General features: G+C 35.4%; 1 protein-coding gene and 1 long non-coding RNA gene across 8 annotated transcripts in view; one reads left to right on the plus strand and one right to left on the minus strand.

Annotated features, from left to right (window-relative positions):
• The window catches only part of DLG2 (discs large MAGUK scaffold protein 2), a 2,068,078-nt gene that overhangs the window by 1,330,458 nt on the left and 723,290 nt on the right, over window positions 1-14,330 (minus strand). The gene's annotated exons all lie outside the window — the stretch shown is intronic.
• Window positions 9,202-14,330, plus strand: part of LOC309606398 — a 29,385-nt gene continuing 24,256 nt past the window's right edge. The window contains exon 1 of the long non-coding RNA XR_014231807.1: window positions 9,202-14,319. This is a non-coding gene — a long non-coding RNA (uncharacterized lncRNA). The remainder of the gene's footprint in view (window positions 14,320-14,330) is intronic.

A 14,330-nucleotide genomic window follows, 5' to 3' on the forward strand; every position in this document is an offset into this window, starting at 1 on the left:
ATACCTCACTCTACACTTCTTCTCAGTCTTCTTTCCTGTCTCCTTTTCCCCCTCTTGACCTTTAAACATTGGAGTTCCTAGGCTCAATTCTGGGCTCTCTTCTCTTCTTCACCTGTATTTCTTCCTAGGTGATTTCATTTAGAATCTCATGGTTTTAAATATCATGTATAGCTGATGATTATGAAATATGTACCTCCAGCCCTGGCCTTCTTCTCCTCACCTACAGATGTGTGTGTTTACCTCTTTATTTGAAATCTTTACTTATATGTTTCACTTAACATGTCATATATCTCTCATACTTAAATCAAAAACAGAACTATTGGTTGTCAATGCTTTAAGCCTCTTTCTACCACAGTCTAACCCATCTCAGTAAATGACACCCAACTTTCAATCTGTTGCATATCCCTAAAAAGTGAGAAATCACCCTCTGATTTCTCCCTATTATTCATCCCTCACGACCAATACATCAAGCCCTTTCAAATCTACTTCTAAATATACCTTAAATGGTTTACTCCTTTCCATCTCTCCATTACCTCCTCTGTAATAAGCCACAATTATCTCTCATTTATACTAGTTAATAGTGTCCCCCCAAATTCATTCTCTCCATAGCAATTAGAGTAAACTTTTGGAGACTTAAGTCACAGCATGTGTGGTAGCTAGTCTCCAAAGATTGCCCCCAATAAACTCTGTTTCTTGGTATTCAAACCCCTTGTAGTCCCCTTCCACACTGAACCTGGACTGTCTATGGCTTGCTTCAACTAATGTAATATGTCAGAAGTTACCTTATGCCAGTCTGGGCCTAAACCTTAAGAAATCTTGGCAGCTTCTGCTTTGGGGAGCTATGAGTCTCTAGGTAAGAATTCTGGCTCAGTCATCCCAACACCCCAGTCAAATTTCCAGATGAGTTCAGCCTTGGATACCATCTGAATACAGCTTCTTAAGACACCCCAAACAAGACCACAGAAGAATTTCCCAGCTGAGCCTAACTAACCCACAGAAAAATGAGAGATAATAATAAATTGTTGCTTTAAGCCACTAAGTTTTGGGATGTTTTATTACATAGCAATAAAAAAACCAAAATAGGAATTGATATCTGGAAGTGGATCCTGCCATAACTAAAACCTAACATATAGCATGGGCTTTGGAACTGGGTGGCAAGCAGAAACTAGAAGGGCCTATAGCAGATGGTTAATGAAGTCTGGGAGGAAAGGGAAGACATTGTTATTGGAGGCTGGATAAAAGGCTGTTTGTGTTATATTAAAGTGGAAATTTTAACATCATCTCTGTATCAACATGAAAAATAGAAAATATAAAAAATGAACTTATCTATTTGGCTAAAGAGATTTCCAGGAAGAATACTGAAAGTGTCAACTGTTCTTTGTTTTTAACTTTGTATTAATAAGTACTATAACAACCAACCAAAGAAGGAAATGTTGAGTTTTCAAGTAAAATCCACAAGAGATATTACCAATCCAGGACTTTCTAGCTTGGAAGAGAAAAGTGTTCCTCAATCCTAGTTCACCAGCCAGCAAGGCTCTAGAGTAAAGAATGGCTTCAGATCAAAAAACAAAGCCAGAGCACTGCCAATAAAACATGGACTTAGAAAAGAGATTAGATCAAAGGTATTATACCTCAGAAAAATTTGAGGCCATTCTGGGTAGACTCTCTCAGCTAGAAAAGACAGCTTCTAAGTCTCTTAAGGATGTTGTCCCATAGCAACTCTGAGCCCGGAGTTGAAAGGAGCCTATCTCAGAGATTTATGGTTCTGTCTCATAAAGTACTTTAATACTCTGATACACAGGAAAACAACAAAGTTTTTAAAAGAATTATATGAGCTTAGACTGAAAGGAACAGAGACTTTTTACAGGCAAAAAGACGATAAGAAAGCTACTTAGCTGTAAACATAGGCCATTATTTAGGAAGAAAGATAACCCCAAAAACAGATCCAGGAGCCCAGATAACAGAGGTAAGACAAAGATGTGGTACATATATACAATGGAATATTACTCAGCCATAAAAAGGAACAAAAATGGGTCATTGGTAGAGTCGTGGATGGACCTAGAGACTGTCATGCAGAGTGAAGTAAGTCAGAAAGAGAAAAACAAATATCATATATTAATGCATATATGTGGAATCTAGAAAAATGGTACAGATGAACCAGTTTGCAAGGCAGAAATAGAGACACAGATGTAGAGAACAAACATATGGACACCAAGGGGGGAAGGGGGGGTGGGATGAATTGGGAGATTGCGATTGACATATATACCCTAAAATATGTATAAAATAGATAACTAATGAAAACCTGCTGTATAGCACAGGGAACTCCACTTCAATGTACAGTAGAAAGTAACACAACATTGTAAAACAACTATACCCCAATTAAAAAAAAAAAAGAAAAAAGAAAAGACATAAATGAGAGAATCAGTGTTACTCTTTAGGAAATGATATATATTTAGTGCTAATAGAGCAAAATAGGTATGTATCTATGCATATATATATATGTATGTATATGTGTATATATAATAGATGATATAATCAAGTTTTTAATCAAAATATATATAATACAATATCTTTTATCTTAAGAAGACATGGGAATTCCCTGGTCATCCAGTGGTCAGGACTCCACATTTTCACAGCCGAGGGCCTGGGTTCAATCCCTGGTCAGGGAACTAAGATCCCACAAGCCATGTCATGCGGCCAAATTAAAAAAAAAAAAAAAAAAAAGACGTAAAGTGTTTGTTTGAGGCTTCCCAATAGTTCTTAAGAGCTAACTTTGGGGAGCAGATCAGGGAGTGGAATAAGGTGTAATTTTATTTTATATACGCCTATAACTTTAAATTAAAATAAAAAGATTTAATAATTATAAATATGCATACTTTAATTGCAAAATATTGAGTAGATACGACAAATAGTTTAAGAACAGTGAGTGGTATGTTTATGGTTATATTTATTGTGGTAGACATGTAGACTGCATTCATTTGTCAAAAGTCATCAATTTATATACTTAAAATTGGTAAATGACATGTAAATCATACTTCAATAAGTGTAAAATAAATAAATAAAAAATAAAGGCACTAAAAAGATTGGGGAAAAAAAGTAAGAAAGACTGAAGAGAACTATAGTAAGTCCCCTACATACAAACAAGTTCCATTCAGAGAGCGCATTCCTAAGTCCAATTTGTTCATAAATCCAATAAAGTTAGCCTAGGTACCCAACTAACACAATAGGCTATATAGTACTGTACTGTAATGGGTTTATAATACTTTTCACACAAATTATACATAAAAAAACAAACAAGCACAAAAAATAAAGAAAACATTTTTAATCTTACAGTACAGTACCTTGAAAAGTACAGTAGTGCAGTACAACAGCTGGCCTACAGGGGCTGGCATCGAGTGAACAGGCAAGAAGAGATACTGACTGGAGGAGGGAGAGGAGGTGGGAGATGGTAGAGCTGAAGGATCGTCAGCAATAGGAGACAGAGGGCAAGCTGCAATTTCACTCACACCTGACATTGATGGCACAGGTTCTGGTTCCTATGCTGGATTCAATTCTATCTACCCTCTTGAAAAAATGATCCAGTGATGCCTGGGTAGTAGCTCTTTTTTTCTCATCATAAATGACACAGTAGCAATGGATTGCATTCTAAACGGCTGCTGCAACCTTCGTGTACCATTCTAAGTTCAGGTCCTGTGCCTCAAAAACTAACAGTGCCTCCTCAAATAAAGAAAATTCCCTTGCCACTTCCTGCATAGTGAATCTCTTTGGTTCTTCAGTTACTTCTTCTTCCTCTTGTCTCTCTTCGTACTTTCTCTGGGTGTATTCACATCTTTGAAGTCCACAACTTGAAGGTTCGTATGTAGGGGACTTACTGTACTCCTAAAGAGCACAGCTGGTCTCTAATCAACATACAATTTCTGCTCCCAGAACAATGAATTAGTGACATCCCTAGCTTGATTTCAGAATTATTAAATGCTATGTGACTCCCCAACTCCAGCTTTTTTAATGGGAGTGTCTATCATGGTACTCCTATCTGTCTCACCATTTTATGTTGGGTACATGGGGAAAATACAACTTGTGTCCCTGGTTCATGGGTCTTCAGATTTTCTGGTGTCTTATTTGTACCTACACCTGACATAGATGATGAAATCCTGGACTTTAAACCTGAGCCTGATGCTTTAATGGTATCCAAATTGAGGCTTTTGTGCTAGAGGAAAGGGTATTTTGCACGTGGGAGGAACATGGATCATTTGGGGCCAAATGGCAGACTATAGTCGTCAGCCTCTAAAAATCCTCTCCCAGTGAACCACACCTTCTAGTATTTATGCCCTTGTGTAGTCTCTTCCCACAGTAATGCTGCTCCGGTCTTTAACTAATACAATGCAACAGAAGTAACACACACTGTCCCAATTCCCGGACTAGGCCTTTAAAGGCATGACAAAACAGTCAACCAATATTTGACAAGGGAGCCAAGAATACTCAATGGAGAAAAGACAGTCTCTTCAATAAATGGTACCGGGACAACTAGATATTCACATGTAAAAGAATGAAAATTGACCTCTATCTTACACCACCCCCCAAAATTAACTTGAAATGGATTAAACACTTAAATGTGAGACCTGAAATCATGAAATTCCTAGAAGAAAACATAGGAAAAAAGCTCCCTGACATGGATCTTAGAAATGATTTTTTTGGAAATCACACCTAAAGCATAAGCAACAAAATAAAAACAAGTGAGACTATGTCAAACTAAAAACCTCTTGCACAGCAAAAGAAACCATCAACAAAGTGAAAAGACAATCTACAGAATGGGAAAAAATATTTGCAAACCGTATATCTGATAAGGGGTTAATATCCAAAATATATAAAGAACTCATAAAACTCAACAGCAAAAAACCAAATAATTCAACTGAAAAATGGGCAAAGGGCCTGAATAGAAATTCTTCCAAAGAAGACACATGAATGGCAAACAATTACATGAAAAGATGCTCACAACACTAGTCATTAGGAAAATGCAAATTAAAACCACAAGAATATATCACCTCATACCTGTTAGAATGGCCATCTTCTAAAAGACGAGAGACAACAAATGCTGGTGAGGATGTGGAGAAAAGGGATTGTTGTACACCACTGGTGGCATTGTAAATTGGTATAGCCACTTTGCAAAACAGTATGGAGGATCCTCAAAAAATTAAAGAGAAATACCATATGATTCAGCAATTCTACATCTGGGAATATATACAAAGGAAATGAAAACACTAACTCAAAAAGATATCTGCACCTCCATGTTCATGGCAGCATTATTTACAATAGCCAAGATAGGAAAACCACCTAAGTGTCCGTCAGTGGATGAATGGATAAAGAAGTTGCAGTATATATAGTCAATGGAATATTACTCAGCCATAAAAATGGGGACACCCTACCATTTGCAACAACATGGATAGACCTTGAAGGGATTATGCTAAATGAAATAAGTCAGACAGAGAAAGACATATACTGTATGATCTCACTTATATGGGGAATCTAATAATAATTTTTAAAAACCCCAGCAAACTCGTAGGGAAAAAGATCAGATTTGTGGTTACTAGAGGCAGGGGGCAGGGGAGGGGGAATAGGAGGCAGGTGGTCAGAAGGCACAAACTTCCAGTTATAAAATAGATAAGTACTATGGATGTAATGTACAGCATGATGACTATAATTAACATTGTTGTATGATACATAGGAAAGTTGTTAAGAGAGCAGATCCTAACAGTTCTCATCACAAGGAGAATTTTTTTTCTTTTTATTGCATCTATATAAGATTATGGATGTTAACTAAACCAATTGTAATCATTTCACAATACACGTTAATCAACCCACCATGCTGTACACCTTAAACTCATACAGTGATGTATATCAATTATTTCTCAATAAAACTGGGCTAAAAAGATTTTTAAAAAAATAAGGAAGGATAACTTTCAGTTTTGTGCATTTGGGATCCCTAAGGCACCAAGTAAGATGTCCCGTTACCTAACTGGAGAGCCCATCTGGAGAGATCACATGGAGAAAGGAGTGAAAAGGAGATTCTGAGAGGAACCTCATGGAGATGAGGCAAGGCCAAATTGTTCAGGGTTTGTTTTTTATTTGTTTGCTTTTTTGCCACAGAATTTGAAATTGTGGTTTCCTCAGGCTTGAACAATTTCCCCCTAACTCTTAATATGGCTGGTTCCTTCCTATTCTCTAGATCTTCGTTCAAATGTCACTTCTCAGACAGATCTTTCCTGACTATGCTTTCTTCAGTTATGATATATCACATTTTCCAATGTGTTTCCTTTATGGCACTTACAACAATCTGAGATTGTTACAATTATTTATCTATTTACTTTGATATTGCCTCTTTATCTCAGAAAGCTTAAGCTTCAACAGAGCTATGACATTGTCTATCTTTTTCATTGCTGAATGCCCCACTCCTGCACCTAGAACAGTTTTTGGCCTGTAGTTGGTAGTATGTTGTTGAATGAATAAAGGAATGAAAGTAAAGAAACTGATACAATATAAAATGTTTTCATGGCATCCAACTGCCCCCAAAGAGACTTTTTTAATAAAATGATTCTACTTCTCATTGTTTGCTCAAGTTCTACTTTGCCTTCTGATTACAAATTTTTTGATGCTTAAAGTCATGTGTTTCTGACTAGTTGATGTACTTCCAACACACAGCATAGTGCTTGGCACACAGTAGGTATTTAATAAACACTAGTTTATTTATTTAACAAATCCTTATACTAGGCACTATTTCAAGTGGTTTAAAAATATTCGTTTATTTAATCTTCATAGCAACTCTAAGTAGTAATTACAATTTTAACACCATTTTAAAGATAAGAAAACTAAAGCACACAGAGTTTAAATAACCACCCAGCTCACAAAACTAGTAAACAACAGAGCCAAGATTTGAACCCCATATTCAAACAAAAAAATTCTTACTCCAAAGTCCATGCTCTTAACCTTGTTCCAACCTTATATTTTAATAAATGAATGCTTTTCTTTCTCTCTACTTACTTTTTTCCTCCCTGATAGAAAGCAATGTAAAAAAAAAAATAATAAAGTCTTTAAAGGCAGATATGGTTTCAAATCCCAGCTGAGTCACTAGTATGACCAACTGTACAGATTTGTCCAGGATTGTCCCAGTTTTAACATTAAAAGTCCCACATCTCAGGAAACCCCTCAGTCCTCGGCAAACCAGGATGGTTGGTTACCTTATCTACTAAATGCTAGTGTTAGGACTAGTATTATTTACTGGTCCTTCTTGAAGTTAGGTGTGTCTCTGTTATTGAGTTCTGGCATGAAAGGAGAAAGAATGCACCACTATTCTAGGCCTTGCCCTTAAAAATTTGCCATGTAACATCTTGCTATTTTCCCATCTCCCAGTTAAGCAGTGAGAACTCTGAAGACTTAGAGGAGGAAGATCTTGGATCACTAAATGACTATTTGGAGCAGTTCTCCCTATCCATTTCACTTCAGCTGGCCCTACTGGACTTGAATGTGAGCAAGAAATAAACTTTTATTAATTACCCATAGCTAACACCATACATAATAGTAAAAGAACAGATATGTTCCCTCTAAGATCAGGAACAAGACAAGGAGGTCTGCTCTCACCACTTCTATTCAACAGTGCACTGAAAATCTAGCCAGCACAATTAGGCAAGAAAATGAAATAAAAGGCATTCAGACTGGAAAAGAAGAAGTAAACCTATCTCTATTTGCAGATGACATATTTTACATGGAAAATCTTAAGAGATCAACACAAAAAAATTAATAGAATTAATAAATAAGTTCAGCAAGTTTGCAGGATACAAGCTCAATATACATAAAAGCAATTATTTATTATACACTAATGATAACTAATCCAAAAATGAAATTTTAAAATATTCCATTTACAATAGCATCAAAAATAATAAAATACTTAGTAATAAATGTAGTCAAATAAGTGAGAACTTGTACAGTGAAACTACAAAACAGCACTGAAAGAAATTAAAGAAGACCTAAATAAATGGAAAGATATTCATGTTTATGGATTGAAACTCTTAACAGTATTTGGATGATAATACTCCCCCAATTGATATATAAATTCAATGCAATCCCTTTCAAAATTCCAGTTGCCTCTTTTTTCCCCCTTTATTTAAAAAATTGACAAGCTGATCCTAAAATTCATATGGTCATGCAAGGAACCCAGAAAGGTCAACAGGTTAAAAAAGCAGACCACAGTTGTAGCTCTCACATTTCATGATTTCAAAACTTACCACAAAGCTACATTAATCAATACAGTGTGGTACTGGCATAAGGAGAGACACAGAAATAAATAGAATAGAATTGAAAGTTCATAAATAAACTCTTTTATTTATGGTCAATTGATTTTCAATAAGTTTTCCAAGATAATTTAATAGGGAAAGAAAGATTTTCAACAAATGGTGCTGGGACAACTGGATATGCAGATACAAAGAATAAGGTTGGATATCTACCTCACATCATTCACAAAAATCAACTCAAAATAGACCAAATGTACGATCTGTAACTACACAACTCTTAGGAAAAAAACACAGGGTAAATCTTCATGACCTTGGACTAGGAAACAGTTTCGTAAATATAACGCCAAAATTCAAGCAACAACAACAACAAAAAGGTAAATTGGATATCATCACGTTTAAAACCTTTTGTGATTTAAAGGATACCACCAAAAATGTAAACAGAAAACTCACAAAATGGGACAAAATATTTGCAAATCAAAAATTTGATAAGGGATTTGTATCCAGAATGTGCATCTATTAAATTAAATAACATACGTAAAACAGAGATATTTTGTTTTAAAAAAAGAATGATAGTGCTTTTACATAACTATCACAGACCAATAACACATAGAACAAACCAAATATATGAGTATATTGAATATCTCATTTAAACTTATCTAAAAATCCTTTACTTGACATTACTAACTTTTCTATTTAATTTATTTATTTAATTTATTTATTTTTGGCTGCATTGGGTCTTCGTTGCTGCGTGCGGTCTTTCTCTAGTTGCGGCGAGCGGGGGCTACTCTTCGTTGGGGTGCGTGGGCTTTTCATTGTGGTGGTTTCTATTGTTGCAGAGCACAGGCTCTAGATCACAGGCTCAGTAGTTGTGGCGCACGGGCTTAGTTGCTCGTGGCATGCGGGATCTTCCCTGACCAGGGCTCGAACCCATGTCCCTGGCATTGGCAGGCGGATTCTTAACCACTGCGCCACCAGGGAAGCCCACTAACTTTTCTAGAAGGAAAACAAAGTGCTTCAAACTCTTAGTGACACATGATGAGGGCTCTGTACCCTATAGACTTACTGGTCTCTGCCCAAAACACTGAATTTGCAAGGCCCTGATTGCCTTTTATTGAGTGAAAATGTCTGATTGCTGATTATCTTTTGAGATCTCAGGGAAAAGAAATTAATGAGGAAGAAGAAGAGTCAGAGTAACTAGTTCATGAAATATAAAGCTAAAAAAAATGTCTCAGAGAAAAGGTTTTCACTGAAAAGACAGTAGTAGAATCCATAAACCTCTTGTTTTCTGCAAAAGAAACAGGAAATGGTCCTCTTAAGAGAAAAGCTTTATCTTCCAGACTTTGGGTGAAGTGTCAATCTCTCAAAAATTGGACACTTCTAGTTCTGACCAATTGATTTCAGCTGCTTACCAACTAGCCTCTCGTGTCCAGAAATTTCTATGATTTTCCTGCAGTGCTATATGGTGTTTCCCAATATCAATGGGATTGTTTTAAGAATATTTATTTGGAACATTAAATGTCAATTTTCAAGTAAAAAGCTATTAAATTTTTCTAATTAAAAAAATAAAGAAAATAGTGGTGAGAGTGGGCACGCTTGTCTTGTTTCTGATTTTAGAGGAAATGCTTTCGGTTTTTCACCATTGAGAATAATGTTTGCTGTGGGTTTGTCATATATGACCTTTATTATGTTGAGGTAGGTTCCCTCTATGCCCACTTTCTGGAGAGTTATTATCATAAATGGGTGTTGAATTTTGTCAAAAGCTTTTTCTGCATCTATTGAGAAGATCATATGGTTTTTCTCCTTCAATTCATTAATATGGTGTATCACACTGATTGATTTGCATATACTGAAGAATCCTTGCATCCCTGGGATAAATCCCACTTGATCATGGTGTATGATCCTTTTAAGGTCTTGCTGGATTCTGTTTGCTAGTATTTTGTTGAGAATTTTTGCATCTATGTTCATCAGTGATATTGGCCTGTAATTTTCTTTTTTTGTGATATCTTTGCCTGGTTTTGGTAGCAGGGTAATGGTGGTCTCGTAGAATGAGCTTGGGAGTGTTCCTCCCTCTGCAATATTTTGGAAAAGTTTGAGAAGGATAGGTGTCAGCGCCTCTGTAAATGTTTGATAGAATTTGCCTGTGAAGCCATTTGGCCCTGGACTTTTGTTTGTTGGAAGATTTTTAATCACAGTTTCAATTTCATCACTTGTGATTGGTCTGTTCATATTTTTTATTTCTTCCTGGTTCAGTCTTGGAAAGTTGTACCTTTCTAAGAATTTGTCCATTTCTTCCGGGTTGTCCATTTTATTGGCATAGAGTTGCTTGCAGTAGTCTCTTATGATCCTCTGTATTTCTGCGGTCTCCGTTGTAACTTCTCCTTTTTCATATCTAATTTTATGGATTTGAGTCCTCTCCACTTTTTTCTAGATGAGTCTGGTTAAAGGTTTATCAATTTAGTTTATCTTCTCAAAGAACCAGCTTTTAGTTTTATTGATTCTTGCTATTGTTTTTTTTCTTTTCTATTTCATTCATTTCTGCTCTGGTATTTATGATTTCTTTCCTTCTACTAACTTTGGGTTTTGTTTGTTCTTCTTTCTCTAGTTGCTTTAGGTGTAAGGTTAGGTTGTTGATTTGAGATTTTTCTTTTTTCTTGAGGTAGGATTGTATTGCTATAAACCCTCTTAGAACTGATTTTGCTGCATCTCATAGGTTTGGGTCATCGTGTTTTCATTGTCATTCGTTTCTAGGTGTTTTTTGATTTCCTCTTTGATTTCTTCAATGATCTCTTTTGGAAGTCCTAGCCACAGCAATCAGAGAAGAAAAAGAAATAAAAGGAATCCAAATTGGCAAAGAAGAAGTAAAATTTTCACTGTTTGCAGATGACATGATACTATACATAGAAAATCCTAAAGATGCCACCAGAAAACTACTAGAGCTAATCAATGAATTCAGTAAAGTCTCAGGATACAAAATTAATGCACAGAAATCTCTTGAATTCCTATACACTAACAACGAAAGATCAGAAAGAGAAATTAAGGAAACACTCCCATTTACCATTGCAACAAAAACAATAAAATACCTAGGAATAAACCTACCTAAGGAGGCAAAAGACCTGTACACATAAAACTATAAGATACTGATGAAAGAAATCAAAGACGACACAAACAGATGAAGAGACATACCATGTTCTTGGATTGGAAGAATCAATATTGTGAAAATGACTATACTACCCAAAGCAATCTACACTTCAGTGCAATTCCTATCAAAAGACCAATGGCAATTTTCACAGAACTAGAACAAAAAAATTTACAATTTGTATGGAAACACAAAAGACCTCAGATAGCAAAAGCGATCTTGAGAAAAAAAAAAAAAAAATGGAGCTGGAGGAATTAGGCTCCCTGACTTCAGACTATAATACAGGGCTACAGTAATCAAGACAGTATGGTACTGGCACAAAAACAGAAATACAGATCAATGGAACAGGATAGAAATCCCAGAGATGAACCCATGCACCTATGGTCACCTAATCTATGACAAAGGAGGCAAGAATATACAATGGAGCAAAGACATCCTCTTCAATAAGTGTTGCTGGGAAAACTGCACAGCTACATGTAAAAGAGTGAAATTAGAACACTCCCTAACACCATACACGAAAATAAACTCAAAATAGATTAAAGATGTAAATGTAAGGCCTCTTAGAGGAAAACATAGGCAGAACACTCTTTGACATAAATCGCAGCAAGATCTGTTTTGACCCAACTCCTAGAGTAATGAGAATAAAAACAAAAATAAACAAATGGGACCTAATTAAGTTTATAAGCTCTTGCACAGCAAAGGAAACCATAAACAAGACGAAAAGACAACCCTCAGAATGGGAGAAAATATTTGTAAACGAAATAACGGACAAAGGATTAATCTCTAAAATACACAAACAGCTCATGCAGTTCAATATCAAAAAACAAAAACAACCCAATCAAAAAATGGGCAGAAGATCTAAATAGACATTTCTCCAATGAAGACATACAAATGGCCAACAAACACATGAAAAGATGCTCAACATCACTAATTAGTAGAGAAATGCAAATTAAAACTACAATGAGATATCACCTCACACTGGTCAGAATGGCCATCATCAAAAAATCTACAAATAATAAATGCTGGAGAGAGAGAGTGGAGAAAAAGGAACCCTTTGGCACTGTTGGTGGGAATGTAAATTGATACAGCCATGATGAAGAACAGTAAGGAGGTTTCTTAAAAACTAAAAATAGAACTACCATGTGACCTAGCAACCCCACTACTGGGCATATACCCAGAGAAAACCATAATTCAAAAAGTCACATGCACCCCAATGTTGATTGCAGCACTATTTACAATAGCCAGGACATGGAAATGTCCATCAACAGAGGAATGGATAAAGAAGATGTGTTACATATATACAATGGAATGTTACTCAGCCATAAAAAGGAACGAAATTGGGTCATTTGTAGAGACGTGGATGGACCTAGAGACTGTCATACAGAGTGATATCGTATATTAACGTATATATGTGGAATCTGAAAAAATTGGCATAGATGATCTTATTTACAAGGGAGAAATAGAGACACAGACATAGAGGAAAAAATAAAGAAAAAATAAAGAAAAATTCAACAAAGAACACCCCAGTGTACCTATCCCCTATAATATTAAAATATTAACATCTTGATATTGTTTCATCAAGCTATTTTTTAAAATACACTATAAATAGTTGGCTTCACCTCTCCAGAAACAATGTCTATCATGAATATGATGTGTATCGAATTTGTGTCTCTGAATTTTTAATAAATTGGTTAACAGATACACACTACTATACATAAAATAAACAATGAGGACCTACTGTATAGCACGGGGAACTATATTCAATATCTTATAATAATAACCTATAATGGAAAAGACTCTAAAAAAATATATAATGGAATCACTTTGCTGTACACCTGAAACTAATATAACATTGCCAATCAACTATACTTCAATAATTTTTTTAATTTGTATATTTTGATAGAGGTAGATCTGGTCCTTTTAATTGTATTATAATACTCCATCATACACAAATAATATAATTTTATATATTCCCCTGTTGATGGACCTAAAAGTTTTCAGCTTTTCATTATTATAAATAATGTGTTGTATATGTATTCTTGTGCAGATATGTGAGAGTTTTCCCCCAGATATATACCTAGATATAAAATTGCTGGGTCATCAATTCCTTAAATCTTAACTTGCATATTTCACTACATATTTTAATAAAACCTAATATTATTCAACATCTCTCTCCTTTCTTGAAAAACTCAAGAATCACAACCTTTTAACTAGCTCCTGAACTTTTGCTATCTCCCAACTTCCATTTTTTTTTTTGTCTAAATGTTAGTTCCACGATTTGTTTACATCTAATAAGTTATGTTTATAGTCAATATTTAGTTACAAATACATTTTAATTATTTTTTCATTTAAGATGAATCTATCTGTTTTTGCTCAAGTGCATCCCTTTAGCCATGGTCTATGGGTGGCCTACTTGAGAAATCAGAAAATGTCTTTTTTTTTTTTTTACACTTAGTCTTCAATGATGGCTAAGCTAGATAAATATGTCTAAAACTGACAGTTATGTTTTCTTAGTAATTTGAAGATATTACACCATTGACTTGTGGGCATCTATTGTAGTTGACAGAAATTCACTATCCATCTAATTATAGTTCCTGTGAGGATGCTCATCCTTCTCTCTCTGGTGGTTTTATTCTGATACCCTGTAGTTTCACTATGACATATCTGCATGTGAAATTATTGTTTCATAGTTCTCAGTAAACTTTTTAAAAATTAATTTATTTATGTATTTATTTTTGGCTGTGTTGGGTCTTTGTTGCTGCAAGCAGGCTTTCTCTAGTTGCAGTGAGCAGGGGTTACTCTTCATTCTGGTGCGCGGGCTTCTCATTGCAGTGGCTTCTCTTGTTGCGGAGCCTGGGCTCTAGGTGTGTGGGCTTCAGTAGTTGTGGCACACGGGCTTCAGTAGTTGTGGC

The sequence above is a fragment of the Balaenoptera borealis genome, assembly GCF_965194805.1.
Source record: "Balaenoptera borealis genome assembly, chromosome: 11".
In the NCBI taxonomy this organism is placed as follows: domain Eukaryota; kingdom Metazoa; phylum Chordata; class Mammalia; order Artiodactyla; family Balaenopteridae; genus Balaenoptera; species Balaenoptera borealis.